Genomic DNA, 25,245 nt, shown 5'->3' on the forward strand with positions numbered 1-25,245 from the left:
ACCTGAAATGTTCAGAAATTACTGAGTTTTATTTTGTACTTTAATAATTTTTAATAAAATTTAAATAAAATTAATAATTAAGGGTGGTTCCCATACAAAAACACTCATATTTTTCTTATTTTTGCTCTATAGTGGTACGGAACCCTTCGTGCGCGAGTCCGCCTTTCACTTGGCCGATTGTTTAAAACCACTTGCACTGTAGCAACTAATATTTATTCTGTGACTGTAGTGAGAATATTTGTTTTAATAATTTAATTATTATTATCTATTGTTTGAACTTTGAGTTATATATTTTCAATGATTGTTATTATGATACATAATATTATTAGACTAGTACATAAATTTTCTTCTAGTAGAAATCTGTTTCTTCAATGTATCGATTTTAATAAGTAATCATCTCAAATGTTTAATCTTAATTTTTTACGTACTAGTGTTAAGGGGTCATTTGTAAATTACGTAATATTGTAATTTGGGACTTTTGTACTCCACCCCCGTCATTGAAGCCACTTTTACTAAAGTAAATTATGAATGACCCCGTATATAATCACATTTCCTTACATTTATACAACTGTATAAGATCTCCCAGTTATATATTTCATGGCAAGTAGAACATTTAAGGTAGTGTAGTGTTAGCTGTACTTAGGGCATCCAGGGTGCCCTAGGTATTCTAGAATCTGTATTTTCCGGTGAGGCGGAGTGCTGGAGACTGCCTTATGGCGTCACCCAAGCAACATTCAGCAATAACCGATCAATAATAATAATAAAATTTATTAAGCAAACAAATTAAACATGTTACACATTTCAGTGTTTAAAGCAGGTACCTTATGGGGTGACTCTGTATGGTCGCGTCGAGACAGATAAAAATCAAAGAGTTACTAAGTAGAGACTTTGACAGGATTTTTTATAAAATGGACCTACCTAAATCTCTGTTAAATTCTGCAAAACATCAAAGGTAAAAAAAAAAAAAAACTCCTTGGTACTCTTGGTTTTCGTGCAGATAAGGATTACTTTTAAAGTTTAGAACCAATAGCCGATGTAGCATTTAATATCTTTTTTAGCAAGAGATATTCTGTAAAATCCCATAAAACGAAACATTTACTTGTCATCACTCATGAGTCATGACTGTACTACTACTACTGACTTATTTTTAAGAGATAGTCTTATTTTACTTTTGCATTTTTGGCATATCATATCTTCATGAAGTCTTTATCTATATTCTATTTTATTTTATTTCACTCAAAACTGCCAGGACAGGTAGACAAGAACATTAAGGTTGGGTTGCACCAGAGGTGTGGAAGTTAAATTTAAGGTTAAAGTTATGGTTATAGTTGAGCTTTAACTTTAACCTGAACCTTAACTTTGACCGGAGAAATTGACAGATGACAGCTGGTCCAACAAGGTTATAAATGAACGTGGGTGGGGGCGCTGCTGGTAACTGTCAAAAATGGCGTTTTTGTATGATGACAGCGTTAGTTTCTTTTTTCGCCACGTGCATTTAAAACCTTGTCGAGCTCTATGGTTATGGTAAATGGCGTCTTGATGGCTTGACAGATTTGACATTTTGCATTGTAGTTAAAGTTACAGTTATAGTTAAAGTTAGTTGGTGCAACCCAACCTTCTTGCCTAACATAATTAAAATTATAAATTTTATAATTTTATTTAACATAAATATAATTATAAATTTTATAATTTTATTTATACTAACCACATTCTAAAATAGAGTTTTGCCGGTTGTGATTTGTGATCAAAATTACCTATTTCTGTATTCTATATTTTAGTAAAATGACCAATTCTAAGTTACCATAATCGCAATAATAAGCTACAAAGACTGTTCAGGGTAAGTTCAGATTCAGGTTAAGTTAATTAAGATGGATAATTCAATTTAGGTTAGAATATTCGTCCGCGCGAACGAGCAATGATAATTTCCGCCGCCATTTACATACAGTAGTAGGTAAGTCATTAATTAACTAGTTTTGTTGCGAGATTATCGGGGGAATATTTAAGTAAACTATTTGAATATTTCCACTATCCAAACTGACCGATCTTCCAACCTAGGGAAAGAAAAATTCTGAAAAACTTGGGTGGCGGACGGCTAATGGCTAAGGCAATTTTGCCACTTGATCGGTTCGCCCCCCTTAGATCGGACTCTGCATGCAGTGCTGCATCTGCATTTATACGAGGGAGAGCCATGCTTCGGCACGAATGGGCCGGCTCGACCGGAGAAATACCATGTTCTCACAGAAAACAGCGCTTGCGCTGTGTTTCGCCGAGTGAGTGCGTTTACCGAAAGCCCAATCCCCTACCCTATTCCCTTCCCTTCCCTCCCCTATTCCCTTCCCTACCCTCCCCTATTCCCTTCCCTTTCCTTCCTTACCCTCCCCTATTACCCTGTTCCCTCTTAAAAGGCCGGCAACGCACTTGCAGCTCTTCTGATGCTGCGAGTGTCCATGGGCGACGGAAGTTGCTTTCCATCAGGTGACCCGTTTGCTCGTTTGCCCCCTTTATTTCATTAAAAAAAAAGACTCAGTGATTTATTTTTTTACACTCGCAGAGTTAAATTTACTTACCTCGAATATCGCAGAATTGCTCTGTACCTATATGAACTTACCCTGAATCCCCTTTATAATTAAAAAAATATCCTTTTTGCCATTTTAAATGAATTAAAAAAGTCAAATCGATGTTTGTATGGGTGACAGGGTCCTTTATATTGGTCCCGTATTTTGTTAGTACAATTTAGAAGGTCCCTCCACTACCAGGGGTCCTTCGGTGTATGTACATTGTACACTGTACAGATTTACTCATTTACTTGTTTATTATAAAATAAGTATAAATAAGATTTATACGTTTAGTTGAATTTTTCATTAAAATATTGAATTGCGACTCTGTGTTTAATTCATTAATATATTTATCACGTTACGACTTACGATAGCTTACTAATTAAGTATAATGTTAAAAATTTAATTATTTTATTACTTATACCAATACCTACCTGCTACATAAAAGGGGTTTTCCACATAATATTACGTCATAGAGTAAGGTAAATCGTAGAAAACAATAATAGTAACAGGGATAAATTAAAAAGCGCAATACCTGTCCCCCTTGTGTCAAAAATAAAATAGTAGGGGAGGGGAAGGTGCTATTTGTGTAGTCACTCGAGCGTCATGGAGACATAGTAGGTTTTTTACATTAGGTAAAACTGATAAAAAAATAATACCTAAGAGCGTTTATTATTTTAGCGGTGGGTTCAAAAACTGCAGCCATTTTAAAGTTTTGAAAAAGAAAATATATTCAGAAAATTGCTTATTTAGGTAAATTGTAAATATATATTTAGACAAAAAGGACTAAATCATTTAGTGCAAAATAAAATATCTGCGAAGCTTAGTTAAGAAAATATGAAGCTTTATTTTTTTATTCCCTACAGGTTTACCTAACCTTTGAATCGTCAATACTTTATATGGAAGGTTCTTTGGGGTATACTAAACATCCATCTTAATCTGATAGATCCCATGACATTTCAATATTTAAAAAAAATTAACCCATCACGTGAGAAATCTTACTTCTATACCAAAATAACTAGTTACTAGACACAATATTATGTCCGTAGCCTAAACAAGTTTAATCTGACGTACTCGCGCTTGTCCCGAAATCCCCTCTTCCCCTCCCCAACTAAAATGTTTTAAGTGACGTATAAAGTATAAACGCAAATTAGTCTTTATTATTCGTAGACGCAAATACATAAAATATCTTAATACATATTATTATGAGCTATGACGTATTTAAAATATTACGTGGAAGACCAATTCATTAATAGGGAAAAAACATAATAATAATTTTATTTCTTTTTATCCGTTCAATATTATTATTTTTGAAATTATTTTTTCTTTAAATTTTGTTACACGGATCAAAAACTAGGTGGCGCTTTTTAGTTCATTGACCATCACAACTTACTTAATCCAAATGTAGATGGCGCTACCTGCCTTATTTTTATTTATTGAAATATTCGAGAATTTTAAACATAAAGCCAGAGTTTACTTAAAATTCTAAAAAGTTATAGTATTGTTGCATGTTTGTTATGTTCACATTTTTTTTACAAATTATTAAAATGAATTGTAATTTATTCAAATTGACAGTCTATATTGATTTTTAAGTAGTTTATCGTTAAAACACCGAGACTCAACTGATAGATTAATAAAAATTTAACGCTTTGCAATAGTCGCTTAATTAGAACAACAATTATTATTTCTAGACAAAAATGTAACATTTGGAGGTGCTGGGATTTGAACCCAGGACTTTCAGCATGCGAAGCAGACACTCTACCACTGAGTTACACCCCCGATAGAACTGGATACGAAATTAAGGATCAATTTAAGAATAGGCTCTAGATTCTAGAATTACGAACAAAAGAGCAAATAGAACCTTAATACCCTAGTCCCTTGTTTACAAAGGTCTCGAGAAAAAAATGGCGAATATCAAAATATATTATATATTATAAGACTGCAAAGAGTAAAATATCTCCTACAAATGTTGCAATAAATGGGAAAAGTTCTCTAGTAAGTACAATGTATAATATATAATTATTCGTCTATGCTAGTCATAATATAATAAAAATTTGGTTGGCAGCGGGCGACAAGAAGCGGCCGCGGCGGCAGACGACGCGACGCGACGTGTCGTCGCGACACTACTGGTTTGTATATTGTATTTCTATGAAATACCCTGTGCAGCTAGCGACACGAAGCTAGCGACATTTATCATAGAATTACATAGAAACCAGTAGTGTCACGACGACATGTTGTCTGCTGCCGCTACATAGCTTCCAGCTTGTACCTTTATGGTACAAATTTCAAGTTTGGAAGAAAAATGTAATTTTAATTACCACTTATCTAAGTTATTCGTTTAATAGAAGTTAACGATTCCGTTTTATCAGGAATGCTTTCATTTGACATCACTATTGATGAGATATTAATATTCATACATACACAATAACTAGTGGAAAATTCTAGCGACGTAAACACTTGATATAATATTATGATTTGTTTATTTACTTCGTTCCGTCGTGATTTTTTGTGTGTTGTAAAAATTTCCCATCACTATTTTTTAATGCTTGTGAATCTTGTGATGGTCTGCTGTAGCCTGTGGCTATAGCGTAAAGTTTAAAAATAAATTCTTAACGCAATGACGCAATCAATAAGTCTCGATTTATATTGAGTCGCGCTAAAGAGCGGCTTTGCCGCTATACAACGAGATCACATGCAATTGTATGCAATTATTTACATATTTCATAGTTCATACAATTGCTTGTGAGCAGAGTGTAGCGGCCAAAGCCCAAACCGCTTTCTCGCGCGGATATATATCTGTCGCAGGGAAAAGAAGATATCAGGGATATTCCGAAATCCCTAGGGATATCACGAAATCGCGGTAGATACCGAATATTCTTGTTTCTTACGTCTTCTTACTAAACAAATCTAGTGATATGTCATTTCACTAAACTAAATCTAGTGAAATGTCAGAAAAGCGGATACCGCCGAATAAAAATCGAGCTACGCATTTCTCTCGCTCGCTCTAATACCCTATCACTATCTTATGGGGGCGACTAACCCTAAATTTTTATACTTAAGAAAATAAGCCCCGAATTGTTTTATTTTGTAGACATAGATACTACATTATATTTCCGAGAATCAGACCTAGCAAAAACACGATATCTTAAAATTTTCTCGATCACAAAGATGCATGTAATTTTCACGAATTTTTCATATACTTACTACATTATATTTCCGAGAATCAGACCTAGCAAAAACACGATATCTTAAAATTTTCTCGATCACAAAGATGCATGTAATTTTCACGAATTTTTCATATATTGCCATAACCGTGCATTAAACTAAGTTAATATTTTAACACATTGTATAAAATTCTATCATTGAAGAACTGACCTAGCGAATTTTTTAAATGTTACATATTTATCGAGTTATTAGGAAACAATAATTTTCTTTCTATTTAAATGAATCCGCGTCGTCCTTTTTCACCTGGCATATGAAAGACGGGCGTGAGTGTGAAGACTCTTAACGCGAATGGGGCATTATCAGCGTGAAGGGATCTTATTATCGGTATTGAGTTATTAATATCCCCATAATATACATTTAACAGGCTATCGAACCATGCAAGTAACATGCACGTAAGTCTGGAAAATATTAAAAAATGTTGAAACTCGAGTCGTAAAAGGTGATATTTAGAAAATCGCATTCAAACTTAACGTACACGTAATAATTTAACGACTAAAATCACACGAGCCGCGCCAGCTCGAGCGACGCATTTGTTTCACTACCACTAGTGCCCGTGTGGGTATTAGAGCGAGCGAGAGAAATGCGTAGCTCGATTTTTATTCGGCGATATCCGCTTTTCTGACATTTCACTAGATTTAGTTTAGTGAAATGACATATCACTAGATTTGTTTAGTAAGAAGACGTAAGAAACAAGAATATTCGGTATCTACCGCGATTTCGTGATATCCCCAGGGATTTCGGGATATCCCTGATATCTTCTTTTCCCTGCGACATATCGATCTTAAGGGCAGGGCCCCCGCTACCATATGTGCAATGTGTGCAATGCACACGGGCGCCATCCTCTAGGGGCGCCAAATCGTCATCTTTATGGGCGCCAAAACCAAGGACTCAAAAAATTCGCCTAAAGGGTCGCTATTGAAATCCTTATTTTGCACACAGGCGCCAGTAGCCCTTACGGGGCTTAAGGGCCTTCGCTCACTGCGACCTTTAGTGGCGATGCAGTCGCGCGACTATGAAGCACACGACTGCATCACCACTAACGAGCGTTAGTCGCATTTGCAACTCCTACTCCATACAAAACACACAGCTAGCGACAGCATCGCGACTGTATCGATGCAAATTATGCGACAGCGCGACTGCATCGCTACAAAAAGTCGCAATGGGCACACGGACTACCGCACACGGCACAAGGTGGCCCATACTTTTAAATTAGTAGATCTTATACTCTGCAGGCGTTGTGGTCTAGTGACCAACTGAGATAGTTCTCAGTTTTAAAATATTATAGGACATATTACTTCTAGGTAGGGTTGCATTGCCATCACCCAAATTGCCTTCGCCTGTCAGGCACGACAAAATTCCCGGACATTTGGCCGAAATGTGGTCATTTCCTCGGACACCTCTTAAACAGTAGTCAGTAGGTATATTTTACGATAACGTCTTGTCAATTTTTACTTTTCTAATAAGAATTTATAAAAATCTGACTAACTCAAGTCCGTGCTAGAAACCGTGTGTATGCTTAGCGAGTTTTTATATTTCGTTTCTTACTGCATGACTTAAAACTTAAAAGTCATATTTCTCTCAACAAAAGTGTCCGGATTTCACCCGGACACTTTTTAAAAACCCGGCCGGACGCATCACGCACCCCGGACGCCTTTCAAACCAAACTCGGGGGAAATCCGGACGGATGGCAGCCCTACTTCTAGGTGAAAGACTGTCGACTCTGTCAATATTGTGTACCTACTTAAAGTTTTCCCCAAATCCCCCAAAATTTAAATCAATAAACTGTCAACCCTTTGCCTTTTTTGTCTTTTAGCGCTACTTAAGTGACGTAAAGTATTTAACTGTAAATGATAATGAACGAATAATTAACTGTAACGTTCACGAAAGGTCACCGAAGGTGTGAATTTGCGTTTCAGGTCCACAGATCACATTATGTTCCAAATAAACACACATTGTTCTATGCTAGTATAATCAATAGTCTCAGTTTCATTAATGAGGGGCAGATGTCAAATAAATAGATTGATGAATGATGAGTTAAAGAAAGCCCAGCCCCTTTTCCTTCCTGACGCTATAACTCCAGAACGCACGAACCGGTTTCCACGGTTTTGCATTCATTGGAAAGGTCTCGGGCTCCGTGAGGTCTATAGAAAAAATATCAGAAAAAACTTCAAGAGGAAAACAGGGAAAATCATTTTATGGCAAAACAAAGTTTGCCGGGACAGCTAGTTACATATTATATTATTATTAAGTAGATGACGATAAATTTCATCCCCACTTCTGTTTTAGTAAATTACGTTTAGCCGCTACGAGGGTATATACATACACTTAATTATTAGGTTCCTTTTGGCTTTGCTGTAGTCGTTAAATTACGTGCTATGCCATTCCGTCAGCTGCAAAATAGGTCACAATCTACACTCTACAAATGTACTTACGTAGGCCGTATAGCCATTTCGTAGCACGTGGAAATGCGTAGATATAATAATACCTAATTGTAGAGCTAAGACAAAAATCCTTCATAAATCATTATCCTATCATTTAATCTATTGTATAATTGTATTATACATAATTATATAGTTACAACTACAAGCCTCCTGGGTTCTGCCAAATACAATTCTCATCGGAATGTTATTTGTGTCGAATTAAAAAAAAACTTCCGTAACCAAGTTACGATTAATTGTTTCGTTTATAAATATTTAACGAAGATTTATAATGTAAACGGAACAAGACCAAAATAATGTACCATCGAAGAAATTAATTCTTAGGCAGTTGACGGACCTACGCCATTTGGTCGGATTATGTCATTTCAATGTAAGTCGGCATCTGTCGGCTGGGTTTAACATATAAAGCGACCAAAATACGTAGGTCCGTCATCTGCCTACGAATCAACTTCTCTGATATTACTTAATTAAATCTATTCTCGTGTAAATATTTATATGTTTAATAATTATGTGACCAAACTCGTAATTTTATTTAAACCGGTTTCACGTACGAGAACAATCTATGTGGTTTTAAAACTTCTGAATTCCGTGCAAAAAATTTTGCTTACATAGTATTCATTAGCACAGATTATTAAGTAGTAATATGAGTATGTCATGCCTACTTATAACCGCAGGGCTCTGGCAAAAAAAAAAAAAACGAAAGCCTGCTAAGTCGAAAGTGTGATTCTCAATCTGAATACCTTAGATACCATATATTTAAAATTATCTTTATCTACAGGTTAAAAAAGCCAAAAATCGGCAGCTAAGATGCTAACAATTTAAATATGTGATTGTTTGTGTTTGTTTTTCTTGTAAGTTAAAATAATTGCATAAAAATTACCACAACTTTTAATTTTTGGTAAATAATTCGCCCATATACAAATATTTTAGAAGTAAGGACAGTTTGATTAAAGCTCAAAATAAGGCGCCCGCGCCGACGCGGCAACGGCGGCGGCTACCACGAATGTGTAATGGAAAATATTATATTTGTAAGTCGAACGACCGGCTATCGATCTCATCTAGATCTTCCAAATATGCTGGAGAGATGATAGTGCCTAAATGTGTGGGGAATACAGAAAGTACTGACGAAGGACTGACTGTTTTGCAGGCCCATGAAACGAAGTTCGGGGAGTCAAGTAGTTCTTCAAAATTTCTACATTTTAGGACACTTACGTACCACCACAGCCTTTGTTTATATGAAAAATTGAGAATAGCATTTATTAGATTAATTATTCAAAAGCAGTCTTCTTCATCCGAGATTTTCTCTGATCCATTGTAGTATTTCAAATAGCATTTTAGATATTATTTTTGGGAATTACGTCACTTTTACATAATTTGAGTAAATCTTTAAGTTTGTTGCCTACCTGCTTAATAGCAAAATGCCAAGAAAGTCTGGCTTTATTGCAGCTACTAGTTACCAAATCGCAAAACCATGAAAAATACGATTAATAAATAAAAAATTATATTAATTCATTATGTATGACATGTGCCAACAAAAACCTAATTTTCGCACAAAAATTACCCATTTTAAAGCCTTCTGAAATTTCTTAAAAGTCGGTAAGCAACGACAGATATGGTACAAACTACAAGAGACATTTAATCAATAAGAAAAGTAAATGAAATGATTATGATTTAGTACTACCGACATTTTACCAATTTATAAATCCACATAACAATGTCAGAAGTGGCACTACCGACAATTTAACCACTTATAAAACCGATTAAAAATGTCGTATGTGGTACTACCGACATTTTACACATTTGAAAAACCGGTTAAGAACATTGGATGTGGTACATCCTACAGTTTTAAGTTACCTACGATAAATTAATGTTGATGAAGTTAAGAATTCATCTTATAATCAAATCTAAAGCAATAAAACATAAGCTATACTGTTAAAAATATTTAAAAAGATTATAAAGAATAGTAAATACCATTTTCCGCACTAGCGTTAGCTTTGGACATAATATTACCATCAGCATTTTTTGCCTTTTACTATATTTTTCTTAATTTCGTTGAGTACCAAGTTTTAATTGGCCGTGCTGATCTTGTAAACATTGAAAATGGCGTCGAAAAGTAAAAAAATATAACTACGGTAGCAAAAATTAAGTGACAGCGCGACGTCCATTCCCTCCGTTAACATAGTCGGATGTCGCACATCGTGCGCTCTCACTCGCATCCGCGTTCCGTTAATAACGTAGGTAGTGACTATCCGACATTGTTAGCGGGCTATCTTAGTAATATACGACATTTTTAATGTGGCTATTTCAGAAACTACGCATAATATAGATTTTTTTCTTTTCAGCTCACGATAGCCTTGGTTATAAGGACATATTTTATGAAATAAAACAAAAATAACGATTTTGCACATCAGACATTGTTAATAGTCATGGGCGAATTGTTATGGAGTTATTACTTATAAATTATAATTAATACAATCTCTTATCTGTGGTATTCGGTAGATCGGATTTGTTTACATACCTAGAGCTAGCAAGTACTAGGCAACTAGACCATATTAAATTTCAAGCAAATCTCAACATCATCTAACGGAAGAGGACGCAAAGGTCGGTAAAGATGTCATTAATAAGTAATAATTATAATAATAATAAACCGTTATTATAACATTAACCTATAATTACTCCGTCACATTAAATTGAAGCAAATATTTCCTTGAATTCCGATAATAATATAATATAATATCACATACCTTGAAATTAATATTATAATAAAAGATGAATTAACTTCATAGATATATATTTTTTTTTATGAAATAAGGGGGCAAACAGGTCACCTGATGGAAAGCAACTTCCGTCGCCCATGGACACTCGCAGCATCAGAAGAGCTGCAGGTGCGTTGCCGGCCTTTTAAGAGGAACAGGGCAATAGGGGAGGGATGGGAAGGGAAGCGAATAGGGGAGGGTAGGGAAGGAAATACGGTAGGGGATCGGGCCTCCAGTAAACTCACTCACTCGGCGAAACACAGCGCAAGCGCTGTTTCACGCCGGTTTTCTGTGAAAACGTGGTATTTCTCCGGTCGAGCCGCCCATTCGTGCCGAAGCATGACTCTCCCACGCATAAATATATAATATGATATTATATCATGTTATAGATTTTATTGATGTATTTATTTGAGGAGGACTGAGGAACTTAAGCCGCAATAGGTACGGTATTTATGGTGTAGGAGTGATATGCAGATTCTAACTTACTGTAGGCAGGTAGTATTGGCTCTTGGGGGGGTAAGGAAATAATTTCTTGTTTCTCCTATTTTTAACAAAACATACCATCTGATTTGGTGAATCCGGTCGTTGAACGTCATTTGTAATTTTAACGATGACTCCTACATAGTTGGCGGTAAGTGACATTTACGTCAATTTTAAAGTGTTTGAGCCGTGTTTGAACAGACGTGGTCAGTGTTTGCACAGGCTGTGGCCTGTGAGTGATGATCACGCACAATTGACGTTGCGAAATCGGAAATATAGACGTCATCAGCTGTTATACCATATACCTACTCACTTAAGGTCAGATTTTTTGGAAACAAAGGCGGCCTTATTAAAAGCTTGGCCTAGGCTAGGCTTCCGAATTTGAATTGCTTAAAATCGACATGACATAGGAAGTTCAAGTACAAAATGAGGATTTTATTTTCATCTTGTGTAAATAATATTACCAGAATCTGATGGCAAAAAGTGAGAAAATAAATTGACTGTAGCAGTACCGGGGTAACAGGAATAAAACATTTTGATCCTTTTTTTTTTCCTTCAGCGGCTTATTCTGAGTGTGTAACATGCAAACATAAAAACTTATCCAATTATCAAGGAGATTTTTTGAAAATCTACTGTCAAAATTTGCCATTAGATTCTGGTAGACCTATACTAAAAAAATTAAAATTATTATGAGAATAAAAATCTTATAATATTATTCTTTAAAAAAAAAAGCTGGGCTCGTCCGGGATTTGAACCCGGGACCTCTCGCACCCAAAGCGAGAATCATACCCCTAGACCAACGAGCCGCTGTAGGTAAGCTGGAAAATAACGGTTGGATGTCTTGATGAGCTTATATTTTCAACAGAACCTTCTTAGAAAAAAATACAAAGGTCCTGTTTTTCGCCAAAAAGCGCAACGATAAAATTTTTCGCGGTTAAAATATACCAGAGATCATATTTTGTTGTAACTTGTATCGCGGCTGGCCAGTGGCCGTATACATATTGCAGCTAGAATATAATGTTTTCGGAATTATATTAAAAAATACGGCCCATCTTTTGTCCTTTACAGGCTGAGTATTTCAGTATAAAATTCATCTCAATAGGTTTAGAGTTTAATTGAGTGTGACAAGTTATAATATACTTACACAATTTCAAATTCATAAAAAAGATGAAATCGAAAAACTAAATGTAAATATACTTACATTATATTTTGTATTTAAAATAAGTATGATACCTACTACATAATATAAGATAGGTATGTTACATAATATAGTTTTTCAACAAATCATTATTTTGATAAACACCACACAAATATTTGTTAAGAGGAGTCCACACCGCCCTTTTTTCCATACAAACGCTGTCCCCTGTTTCCTCCCTGGATAATGTTAGTAGAATTATAATTTTTTTCCTGAATATCTACGGCCACTAATACAATGTCCCTATGTTTTCTTTTTTTTCATAATTTAATTATTAAATAAGATATGAACGTTCAAAAACCCAAAAAAATGGCCAGATTTTCCGCTGTGTTCAAACGTCCAGAAAACAGATTTGGCTAGATTATACAAAAAAAAGCAAAACATAGGAACACAGCTCAAGGCTTTTTTTAATCTTTAATGAAAAAAGTACTTAAATCGGTTAAGTTTTGGAGAAGGAATCAGGGGACAACGAATCGTTGATTTTCTGGATTTTCTGCAGTTGTCTCTATCGCGTTCTGCGGTATAGGCTTGAGGTAAGGGAGACAGCTATAGATATTACACGTACTTTTTTTTCATTTCTCCAGCCCCTGGTGTATCCTCTTAAGGAGTCCTGACTCAGGAGTCAGGACATTAACGTACAATGGCTTCAACCAACTTTTACTCCCGAAGTCCCCTGTATAGACTTCACTGTGAAAGTAACAGCGCTGAAAGAGTAACTTTTTAAACTTTTGTATGGGTAAAGTCATGACTAGGGAATGCAATCTCGTTCTCGCGAGATCTCGGCCTTTTTTAGCGAGTTTTTTTTTTTTAATGAAATAAGGGGGCAAACGAGCAAACCTGATGGAAAGCAACTTCCGTCGCCCATGGACACTCGCAGCATCATAAGAGCTGCAGGTGCGTTGCCGGCCTTTTAAGAGGGAATAGGGTAATAGGGGAGGGTAGGGATGGGAAGGGAAGGGAATAGGGGAGGGTAGGCAAGGGAATAGGGTAGGGGATTAGGCCTCCGATAAACTCACTCACTCAGCGAAACACAGCGCAAGCGCTGTTTCACGCCGGTTTTCTGTGAGAACGTGGTATTTCCCCGGTTGAGCCGGCCCATTCGTGCCGAAGCATGGCTCTCCCACGTACAAAACTTTGTTTTGTTACACCCTGTATACGCGGATATATAAAATTATCGCTTATGTTCTAACTGATCTAACACTATCGCAATTTTCATTGTTTAAGTGATTTTCATCAATGAGCATGGTGCCATGTACTACAGTGTTTGAGTAAACAGTTTCAGAGTTCAGCACGGAATTTTAGATAAATGTTTAAATAATATGTACCATCGAGGTAATTGATTCCTAGACAGTTGACGGACCTACGTCATGTGGTCGGATCATGTCAATTCAATGTTAGCAGTAATCGGTTGGACGCGACCAAATTTATTAGGTCTACCGCCCGCGCCTATGGCTGATACTAGTATACACAGTTTTTAAAAGCTTTTATATTATAACTTGCTCTGTATGTATATAAGTATGTAAGTTCAGGTGGAATTTTGGAACTCAATTTTGAAGTAGATATATTTTTATTTGTGTGTCGGACTTCCTACATACTCTGCGATAAGTCAGAACTCAGAGTAGACAGAATAAAGAACCGGTGCCTTTGTATGAAGATAACTTACCCCTCCTTTTACTATGACAGAACTGTATATTGTGGATAAACTCAGCGCTACTTAGACTACTAATTTATCAAGGAACTTAATTTTAAATCAAAACTCAAACTTGACTGATTTCAACAGAAAATACAAATACCATAAATAATCAACCTAATCTTCATGTGACTGTCAGAAATTGGAGCCAGCGGGGCTAAAATGGTCGCTTAGTTGAATCATACAATGAATCATTTACGATTCATTTTTAAACTTCTCTTAACGTGCAATTCATTTAATGATTCTTACTAAGCAATTCATTTGTTTGACATTTTTCTATGAAAAGTCGTAAAAATGGTCCAATATATCCGAATTGCTTTTCTGTCAAATAGCAGAATCATCAAATGTTACTATAAACGTCATCTTTGATCTTAGAACTATTCTTATGTCGGAAATTGTTTAACTAAAGAAATTTAAAATTACAAAGTCGGTTTCAAAACTTTGAAGTTTGTATACAAACATGACTAAAGTAAAAAATGTTGCCAGCATATAGCATGGCTTCATAACGTTATCGATTACTAGAAAAATTACCGTTACGTACCGTTATTTTTATAAGGGTAGCTTAACGATATTTTTAACGATATCTAGTAGGTAACATAACATTTAAATATAGTTTAAAAAATGCCGTTATTATTACCGGTAAAAATATCGTTATTTTCTGGTATGCGACGTTGCCAGTTCGACGCGACACATTTCGTTAATATTCATACAAGTCTGTGGGTAACATTTTTAGATACCTATAGGTATAAAAATAACGTTTTTAATACTGATATTTTTAACGGTAATTTTTGGTATGCAACGATGCCAGTTCGACGCGACACCTTCCGTTCATGTTAGTAGACGCACGAAATCTCACTCAAAGCCCAACTTCGAGCACCAAAGTTTTTTCGCAAGATTTGTGCTTACCTACTTTTTAGGGTTCCCTAGTCAACAAGGAACCCTTATAGTTTCGGTCTGTCAGGCCGTCTGTCTGTCTGTATTCAATTTTACTGTGCCAGATGCGGACATCTATACTTACCGTCTTGTACCGCGTTTGAAATTACGCGCCATTCCACGCGAACACGGGCATGTCATACTTGTTCTTATTTACAGCGAACACTGCACTACTCATACTATTTGTAAGATTGTTGATTAATTTAATTATTTAGTGAACCGTGAGCCGTGACCCGTTTGCTCGTTTGCCCCCTTATTTCTTAAAAAAAAATCAACATGACGCATATTTTAGGGTTTCGTAGTCAACAAGGAACCCTTAGGTGAGGCCAAACGAGCGTAATTTTGTGAGTCGTGAGTCACCTGATGGAAAGCAACTACCGTCGCCCATGGACACTCGCTACATCAGAAGAGCTGCAGGTACGTTGCCGGCCTTTTAAGAGGGAATACGCTCTCTTCTTGAAGGTTTGCAGGTCGTATAGGTCCGGAAATACTGCTGGTGACAGTTCGTTCCAGAGTTTTACAGTGCGCGGCAGAAAGTTACGCGAAAAATTCACGGTGGAAGACTGCCACTCATCAAGGTGATGAGGATGGTAAGTATATTTTTCGCGTGGGGCGATGGCGAAAAGTTGCAGGAGGTATGATTCCGAACAATTCCTCAGAGCACTCCCCGTGATACAACTGATAGAGGATGCAGAGTGAAGCTACATATAGCTCGCCTTAAATATTTAATTTATTTTGTTTTTAGTATTTAGTATTATAGCGGCAATAGAAATACATAATATCAGAAAAACAGATGGATGAGCGCATTGGTAGCTCAAGCCGAGAGTCGCGGGTTCGAATCCCGCCGACGGAATAAAAAAAAACATTTTTTTTAGTATCTATATTTATAAAAAAATATAGATATTTTAAAAGAGCCAAAAACTAAAAGAGTTAAGAAAGCTTTAATAAATGTCATTTCCGATTAAAATTAATCAGCGACATCTTTGGGAGAATTTTGCAGTTTGTGAACGTGTTTTAAAAATAGTCTACTGAGGGTGCATTTATTTATTGTATTTTTTATTTGTTAGGCTAATTTGATACACTCAACGCCATCTATCATTCAGATGAGAACTAAAAACTGCAGACACGCTGTTTTTTTATGGGATTCAAGAGTCTTATGTATAATTGGTCTGTGGTGTGATGGTAGTGATGATGATGATGATGAATGTAATTTACATAGTAGCATAATAATATGCTTTCTTCGTAAAACAACTCCGGAACCCCCAAACTTTTATCTATAAGGAATCCGGAGTTCTCTTAGTATCTTCGGAACCATAGCATACCTTGGTGCAAAATCTTACTTTTTGGTAGCATATGCTTAGGGTACTTCTCTTTGAATCAAAATCACCATATTATGTTTCCATATAATTAATAATTTCAAGTATCGGTTAAATTTTCATATTGATAAATGGGCATAGATGCCCTTGCGGCAGTAACGTTACGAAAATATAACGATATTTGAAGATTATGGTGAAATTATTAAACAACATTTTGTTTTTAGTTATAAAATGATTTTAATGAACAAATCCTACTAATATTATAAAGGCGAAAGTTTGTTTGGATGTATGGCTGTATGGATGTGTGGATGTGTGGATGTATGGATGTTTGTTACTATTTCACGCAAAAACTACTGAACGGATTTTAATGAAACTTTACAATAATATAGCTTATACATCAGAATAACACATAGGCTACAATTTTAACGACTTTTAAAATGGGGGAGGTGTTATATTCGTTTTCTTATGTTCAACGATTACTCCGCCGTTTGTTAACCGATTTTCAAAATTTTTCTTTTGGTATGTAGGGTGTCATCCCAATTTGGTATTATATTCACAAAAGTGGTGACCTGATGAAGGATCCATAAGTAATCGAGGGAACTCCTCAAAATTTATGGGGAAACATGTGGTGACTTCGGTTTCGTGAGTGCATATGCTACAAACAAGTAAGATTTTGCACCGAGGTATACCTGGTATACCGTGGTTCGGAAGGTGCTGAGAGAACTCCTGATTCTTTATAAATACAAGTTTGGGAGTTTCGGCGTTGTTTTAAGAACGGAAAGCATATGCTACTATGCAAATTACATTCATCATCATCATCATCACTACCATAATATTATACCATGCATCGTCCCATGATTATGAGCCTTTTCATAGTCTTTTAGATCGAGGCTCGAGTTTGTCAAGCGATAATTTAAAAAAATCTATACCGTACTTAATATTATAAACCTGAAGATTATGTTTGCTTGAATGCGCTAATCTCAGGAACTACAGGTCCGATTTAAAAACTTATTTCAGTGTTAGATATCTCATTTATCGAGTAAGGCTATAGGCTATTTATTATATTATATTATCACGCTAAGACTAATACGACCGAAGAAACTCAGGAAAATATGGTAAAAAACGGGGAAAATATTAGAAAGGGTTTATCTCACGAACTACTGGAGCAATTTTTATAGCAATATTTGGCACTTATATAGAGTAGACCACATGAAAGGAGTATTTATAGCTATTTTAATTCAAAAATGTACGGTTTCTGTGAAATTCCTAATTTACGCGGGCGAAGCCGCGCGGGACATCTAGTATACAATAAATGTACAGTTTAATACATAAAATATAACAATTATATCAAATATTTCGTGGATCATTCATAAAATCCATACTTCCATACTAATATTATAAATGCGAAAGTATCTCTGTCTGTCTGTCTGTCTGTCTGTCTGTCTGTCTGTCTTGCTTTCACGCCAAAACTACTGAACCGATTGCAATGAAATTTTGTATACAGTTATTCTAGAGTCTGAGAAAGGACATAGGCTACATTTTGATGTGGGAAAATATCTTATTTCCATGAAAATATCGATGAAAATGAATTCGCATTGCGCGTGGCCAGCGCTCATCCCGGGGGTCCTGGGTTCGAGTCCCGCAGGCGGAACAAAAAGTTTTCAATGTTCCTGGGTCTTGGATGTGTATTAAAATAAAATTTCAAAAATCTTAAACATATTTTATGTATAATATTACTTATAAAAAATCCAGAAATATATCGATGGAATGAACATTTTAGTTCTAATACGATTCAACAGATGGCGTTTTATTTTTTACTTTATTGTAACATAGAACTAATCATACTTATTAGTTAGTATGTTTTTGTTTATAGTTTTTAATACGTTAGAATATTATGTTTAATAATATAATCATCCATACTAATATTATAAATGCGAAAGTATCTCTGTCTGTCTGTCTGTCTGTCTGTCTTGCTTTCACGCCAAAACTACTGAACCGATTGCAATGAAATTTTGTATACAGTTATTCTAGAGTCTGAGAAAGGACATAGGCTACATTTTGATGTGGGAAAATATCTTATTTCCATGAAAATATCGATGAAAATGAATTCGCATTGCGCGTGGCCAGCGCTCATCCCGGGGGTCCTGGGTTCGAGTCCCGCAGGCGGAACAAAAAGTTTTCAATGTTCCTGGGTCTTGGATGTGTATTAAAATAAAATTTCAAAAATCTTAAACATATTTTATGTATAATACTAGCTGTTGCCCGCGACTTCATCCGCGTGGACTTTAGTTTATAGCGCGCGGTGTCAACAAAATTTGTGTCAAATTTAAAAACTTTTTAAAACCCTGGTAAGTGGTACCCCTCTTAGGGCCGCGCTACACCGGAATGGCAGCGCTGAAAGTGCTCGCCTCGCCGCTGCCATTCCGGTGTAGCGCGGCCCTTATTAATCAAAACAGCTGTGCAGTGTGCACATAATCTATACTAATATTATAAATGCGAAAGTATCTCTGTCTGTCAGTCTCGCTTTCACGCCAAACGCCAAAACTACCGAACCGATTGTAATGAAATTTTGTATATAGATAGTCTAAAGCCTGAGAAAGGACATAGGCTACTTTTTTACTGGAAAAAAAGGGTTGTAAGGGGGTGAAAATGCGTAAATTTGTTCAAATTAAGTTAGTTCCAACAATTCATAATAGATGGCGCCGTGCGTCTTCTACATCGCGCTGACGCTTGCTCAAAAGTCTTTCTATAAGACGTGGTATCATCTTACATTTAAGTTTCGATATTTTTCGATTGTTATATTTATTCTACGGTATTAAATAACTCAGTACTTTATCTGTGCAGTGACGTAACCTTAAACCTATCAATGATAAATAGTTTATGGGTAAAGTTTTGTAATTGGGGGCTAAAAAAGCTTTAAAATTTGGCATAAAATATAAAGTTTATTATAAAAAATGAAATACTTATTGTGTGCACACTGGACAGCTGTATTGATTTAAGGGGTACCAGGGTTTTTTTATAAAAGCTTTTGACACCAATTTTGTTGACATCGCGCTTTATAAACTGAAGTCCACGCGGACGAAGTCGCGGGCAACTGCAGCTAGTCATAAATAAATGTAGAAAAAAAACCGGTCATGTTCGTTTTTATGTTTTTCAGAATGGCAATACAGTTTCAATTATGAATCTGCTAATGAATTGAATTGCCATTGACGTAGGACGTTATTTTACAAAATTAGATGAATCACCGACGATATTGCTCGTAATATCGTCGCTGAATTGATTGAGAGGAATTGCTAAAAGTTACCATTTTAGCCCCGCTGTTGATAACATTAAATACTTAGGAGTTAATATCGACCAATTCCTAAACTTAAAATCCACATAAATACTTTGGTAGCCCGTGTGTGAAAATTTATTTATATATTTAAAACCTTGCGACATGTTGCGAACCAGTTAATAATTCGCAAAGTTTATCACGCCCTGTGTCTACCTGTAATCACATATTGTATCATCTGCTGGGGTGGTTCAGCAAAAACCATACTCAGGCCTCTAGAAATCGCCCACCGAGCCATCCTAAAGGTTGCTACCTATCAGCCAATGCGTTTCCCAACTTCTCTTCTGTATGAAAAATTTAACGTCCTTAACATTCGTCAGTTATTTATTTCTCATACAGTACTCTTACAATATAGAAAGACCGCTTTTGTAGAACTCATCAAGCGACGCAAAGATAAAATATGTCAGATTCCAAAACCAAGGGTATTCACCAAACGTTTCTTCTTCTATCTAGGCCCTTACCTCTACAATAAAATTAACCTAAATGTACCAATATATGAAACAACCTTTTCCACCTGCAAAAATCTCATTCGTACCGATCTTCACAAAATGTCCTATGATGAAACTGAAAATTTTATGGTATAATGGAACTTGCATACTCAAATTATGTTTTAAATATATCTACATAATACAATAAAGAAACCACACCTCAATAACAATTGCACACATTACACACAGACCCACAAACATTAATACTCACAGACCCACAAACTCTGTCTACTCTTCCACATCCATATTATTATGTAATTTTAAAACTAAGATAAAATAAGGTACTTAAATATTTAATTGTCTTGTTATATTAAAGGTAAATAGATAAAATCATAACTATACTGAGTCAAAATCTGTGCCATTTAGAATACATAAGTTTATAACATATTGTAATTAAGGAACTATTGCTAATACTGTATAAAAATTGTATGTTCTGTATTTAGGGGGAAAAGAGACTGCTAGCCCCATCAGTATATATTAAGTCTATGGCTAGCCCTAACTACAGGTTTCCTAACCTATATAGGGTGGCAGGTGCTTCACCTCACTTGATTTTTATGTAATGTCTAATAAATTTTATTTTATTTTATTTTTTACCTACCAGCCCTAATACAAATTAGTAATTACAATGAACCAGGATGTACGATCCATTCACAAAAACTACGGTTTTCGCCATTTACGTAGATCACGTTTTATACAATGAATATTTGTCTATCATATTAGATCGATACCTTTATGGTATAGTGGTTAGAGTGTCTTACGTGCGGGGTTCGATGGGGTATGAAAGTGAAAATTAAGTCTCTCAATTCGTCAGCCATCAAATGTTTTAACTTTTAACAAAGAAGTGTCGACATTTACATACAACTAAGTTGCCTGCAACTTTATTGTCTTTAAAACTGTACTTATTACATTTATCCGGAATCCTAAGTAATAACTATCTTATTGTTAAGGTGTAAATATTATATCAGGAATGTAAAACTACTCGTTTTGCTGGCACATTATACTTTGAGAAGATATTTTATGTACCTATCAAACGGAAAATGTGATGGTGTCACTTGAAAATATTATATATGGTGGTTGTGAGAAGTCTTACTTGCTTTTATTTCAGTATAATTATTAGAATCCGAACACTTATGACATTTCCTGAAATTCAAAATATCTACACACTACCAATTTTTTATCAAAATAGGTTAGATGTTTAAGCATAAAGACGAACTCCCATTTATAACATTATTATAAGTCTGGACATGATGAAAGTAGAGACTAGATATCTAGTCTCTGTGGAAAGTATGGATATAGAGAAGCATTTATGGAGTTAAAGGGAACTTTTAATGACGATTATAACTTTAATCCATGTTATTACCACATCTGTCGACAATAGATAATATTATCTAAGACGAATTACGAATCATATTGCAAAACGGACGTGCTATAGACTCGATAGTGTTATCTCGTTCATCCTTATCAGTGCCGAGCGGGATAGATAGAGTCGCATGATGTAATCGTCCGATCGCCTGATGCATTCAATGGATCCATTGAGTCTCAACTTCTCATCTCAACCTGCTAAGGTCATTATTTGCGACTCGTGCAAAAATAAACCTTATTAAAGTTGTGCTAAGATGCTATTTGTATTATTAGAATTAAACAAAAAAGCAGTTAACATAAAAATATGCGAAATTCCACGGACGTAAAAAAAATAAGAAATTCATAACAGTAGCAGTATGCGTAACAAGAAGAAAAATACAAGTCAACAACTTGGAACCAACAGAAACCGTATATTTTTCTGGCAAAACCCATCAATTTAACTTTAGATACGGTACTAATTTAAAGACTGACAAACAGATACACCATGTTTTAATATTGTATAGCAGTAGGTTAACTGATGTTTTATTTTATTTTATATACAGAATAAAATATTTCTTAAAAAAAATGATTCAGGCATAACATGACCATAAAATAAGCAGTAAGCATATTTTATCTCTAACAGTAGACAATGAAAGGCAATAAAGGATACTTACCTACTTGAGTTTTCTGCGCATTAGGAAAATAAGTAACCTACCTTAATATAACTAGTTTTTTTTTATCAAGAAACTAGCTGACCAGACAAACGTGTCTTGTACGTTGTTAGCTCGTCGTCGACTCTAGAGCAGGGGCTCCCAAACTTATTTTGTCTACTGCCCACTTTTATAACGAATTATGTTTTAGCGCCCCCCTTGTTTCAATTTAAAATGCATCCAGATGAAATAAATCACCCCCCAAGCCTCTACACAACACCCCAATTTTTTTTCTGGTCGCCGCCTACACCTTCAGCGCGTTATCGCCCACTTTGGGAAAGGCTGCTCTAGAGTCTAGTGCATGCTACTGTAGGTACTATAATGGTGTTTATTATAACCTCTCTACAATTTTTAATTTTTTAGCCCTATACGATTTATTCCCAGGTAGAAACTTTAATTTTCCTGGGCTTTTATCATAATTATAACTGTTCGACAGCGTTTGTGATTGAGTAATATTTTGATATTAGCCAATCAAGCTCAGAATAGATAAACTTCTGCCAAAGGCATTAGAAGAACACGGAAACAAATTTATACCATAAAGTTAATATACCTAGCGGAATAGAGGAACAAAGGCCTGAGCAAGAGAGATGTCACTATCAGTAACACTGCGTGGTAAAAAGAGACGTGTGATACATGATAGCAGCACTCTTTTTTGACGGGCAGTCGGCACGTCCCGCACGTTGACAATTTAATCTCATAGAATTCATGTTCAATCATGCTTGTGTAAGTGTGTACGTACACATATTTTTCACACAGATGAAAACCAATTTTGGTTTCGTTTGACGGCTCGAGATTGTTGCTCTATTCCGCTACCGCTAGGTACATTAGGGCGATTCCGCTAGAGACGACCCTCAACACGAATTTTTAAAGTATGGCATTTGTTACATTTTTTTAAAATTATAAATAAAAAGATGTATATCTACTAGCAAAAGAACTTTAATGAGTAAAAATTGTAATTTGAATGATTTAGAGCATTTTGAAGTGATATCATCTAACGGCGCGAGAAAAACTGCTTATGCCACACATGATCATTTTTACTCTAAATCACTATCTCGAAGTTGAATTTCATTACTCAATATTGACTGTATAACATAAGTTTCTATTTCGGTGCAAAAAAAACAACAATTTTAAATAGTTTTCAAACATTATTAAAGTAAAATTGCCATGGTTGCACCCGCGATAAAGGTACAAAAGTTTAGTTTTCTCGCTAAAATATGTTGTTAATAATTTAAAACTTTGTGAAAGTAAGGAGAAATGTGAGGGAAATTAGAATTAATCATTGGAACAAACTATTTTATTATTTTTAAGAAAAAAACAGAACCTTTAAAGTGATTGCGCCTGCGATCGAAGCAGTACAATTGGAAATGCAACAAATTATTTTTTGACTATTGTAGTGGTTTTCGTCTTATTTCATATTATTAAGGTAAACAATAACGTTAGATTATATTTGTTATTAATACTTTACATGTAATTACAAGATTTATAAAAATTTGAATGGAGTCACATCGTGTTTTATATTTTTCGAAATATTTCATGTATTACTTGACAGATGTTTTAAAATGATGATTTATATTCTTTTATTTTTAAATATTTTAGAAGAAATGCTACAAATGACAGGAAAAGTCATAAAAATTTAATAATTTTCTTTGAAAAAAAATATTTTTACTTATAATTCTCCCCTATCATTTTAAATTATAAATATTAATTTTGAATTAAAGGTGTGCTGTAGTTCGGTTTTATAACAATACATCAAAAAAGGTTTGCTTAAGTTACATTATTTAATTGTTTTTAGTGATTTAGATGATTTCTTTTCTCGGATCGATAAATGACTGAGAATTAAAAAATAATAAAATTTTAATAGTATTATTACAATTTACTAATAATATTATGTATTGCATATCAAAAATGTAGAAATTAGTCGCAGACTTGTGAATAAATTCAATTTCTTTAGACTCGTTGCGCCCGAGATATTCTGATGTTGCACCCGCGATCGTGAAAATTGTTAATAATTCCTAGTACTAATTACTTAAATTAATTGTATCTAGTTAAATCATTTCTTTGTCTTATACACTTTTGAAATATGGGTTAATAAATTACTAAAAGTTCCACAATTAGCAGTATTCTCAAATGAGCTCCTCCGAGTTCTTAATAGAGGACCAATTTGGTTGCATCCGCGATAGTACTTCAAACATGTTTTGTGGCTTTTTTTTAGATTTAATTTTAGTTTTCTATCCATTCAAAAGATAATTTATTAATAAATGTGTTTTATTTTGTCAGTAGGACGCTTTAAGTGCGTCAAAATGTTGCACCCGCGATAATGGAATCGCCCATTATTAACTTTATGATTTCCACATAGATAATAATTCATGGTTGTCGAATTCCGTCGTCCTTAATGAGCTTTGTGTGAACTGGGTGTTATATTATTTCCTCAAATGTTTATTAATTTATTTAAGTAATTACAAAATTATAATATTCCGAGGAACTTCCTTATTACTTCAAAATTAACTTGATGACATATTCAATGAGTTAGTGTTAATCATGGCAAAGACCAGTTTTGTTAATAAATTGCATTTTTTAAACCTTGAACTTATAGTGTTAGAAATAAGTAATGCATTTTGGTAGTTCTCTTGAGGTTTTTTGACAATCCGAATTTTAAATCTATTCAACATTTTTTAGCCAGAGTGGGAGAGCCATGATTCGGCATGAATGGGTCGTCTCGACCGGAGAAATACCACGTTCTCACAGAAAACCGGCGTGAAACAGCGCTTGCGCTGTGTTTCGCCGAGT

The 25,245-nt window shown here is 35.0% G+C and overlaps 2 non-coding genes across 2 annotated transcripts; both read right to left on the bottom strand.

Annotated features, from left to right (window-relative positions):
* Positions 1–4,262: 4,262 nt before the first annotated feature.
* Trnaa-cgc lies at positions 4,263–4,334 on the bottom strand. The gene has a single exon. It is a non-coding gene; the product is annotated as a tRNA-Ala (tRNA).
* Positions 4,335–12,188: 7,854 nt separating this feature from the next.
* Trnap-ugg lies at positions 12,189–12,260 on the bottom strand. The gene has a single exon. It is a non-coding gene; the product is annotated as a tRNA-Pro (tRNA).
* Between the last annotated feature and the right edge of the window lie 12,985 nt (positions 12,261–25,245).

The sequence above is a fragment of the Aricia agestis genome, chromosome 9 (assembly GCF_905147365.1).
Source record: "Aricia agestis chromosome 9, ilAriAges1.1, whole genome shotgun sequence".
Lineage (NCBI taxonomy): Eukaryota > Metazoa > Arthropoda > Insecta > Lepidoptera > Lycaenidae > Aricia > Aricia agestis.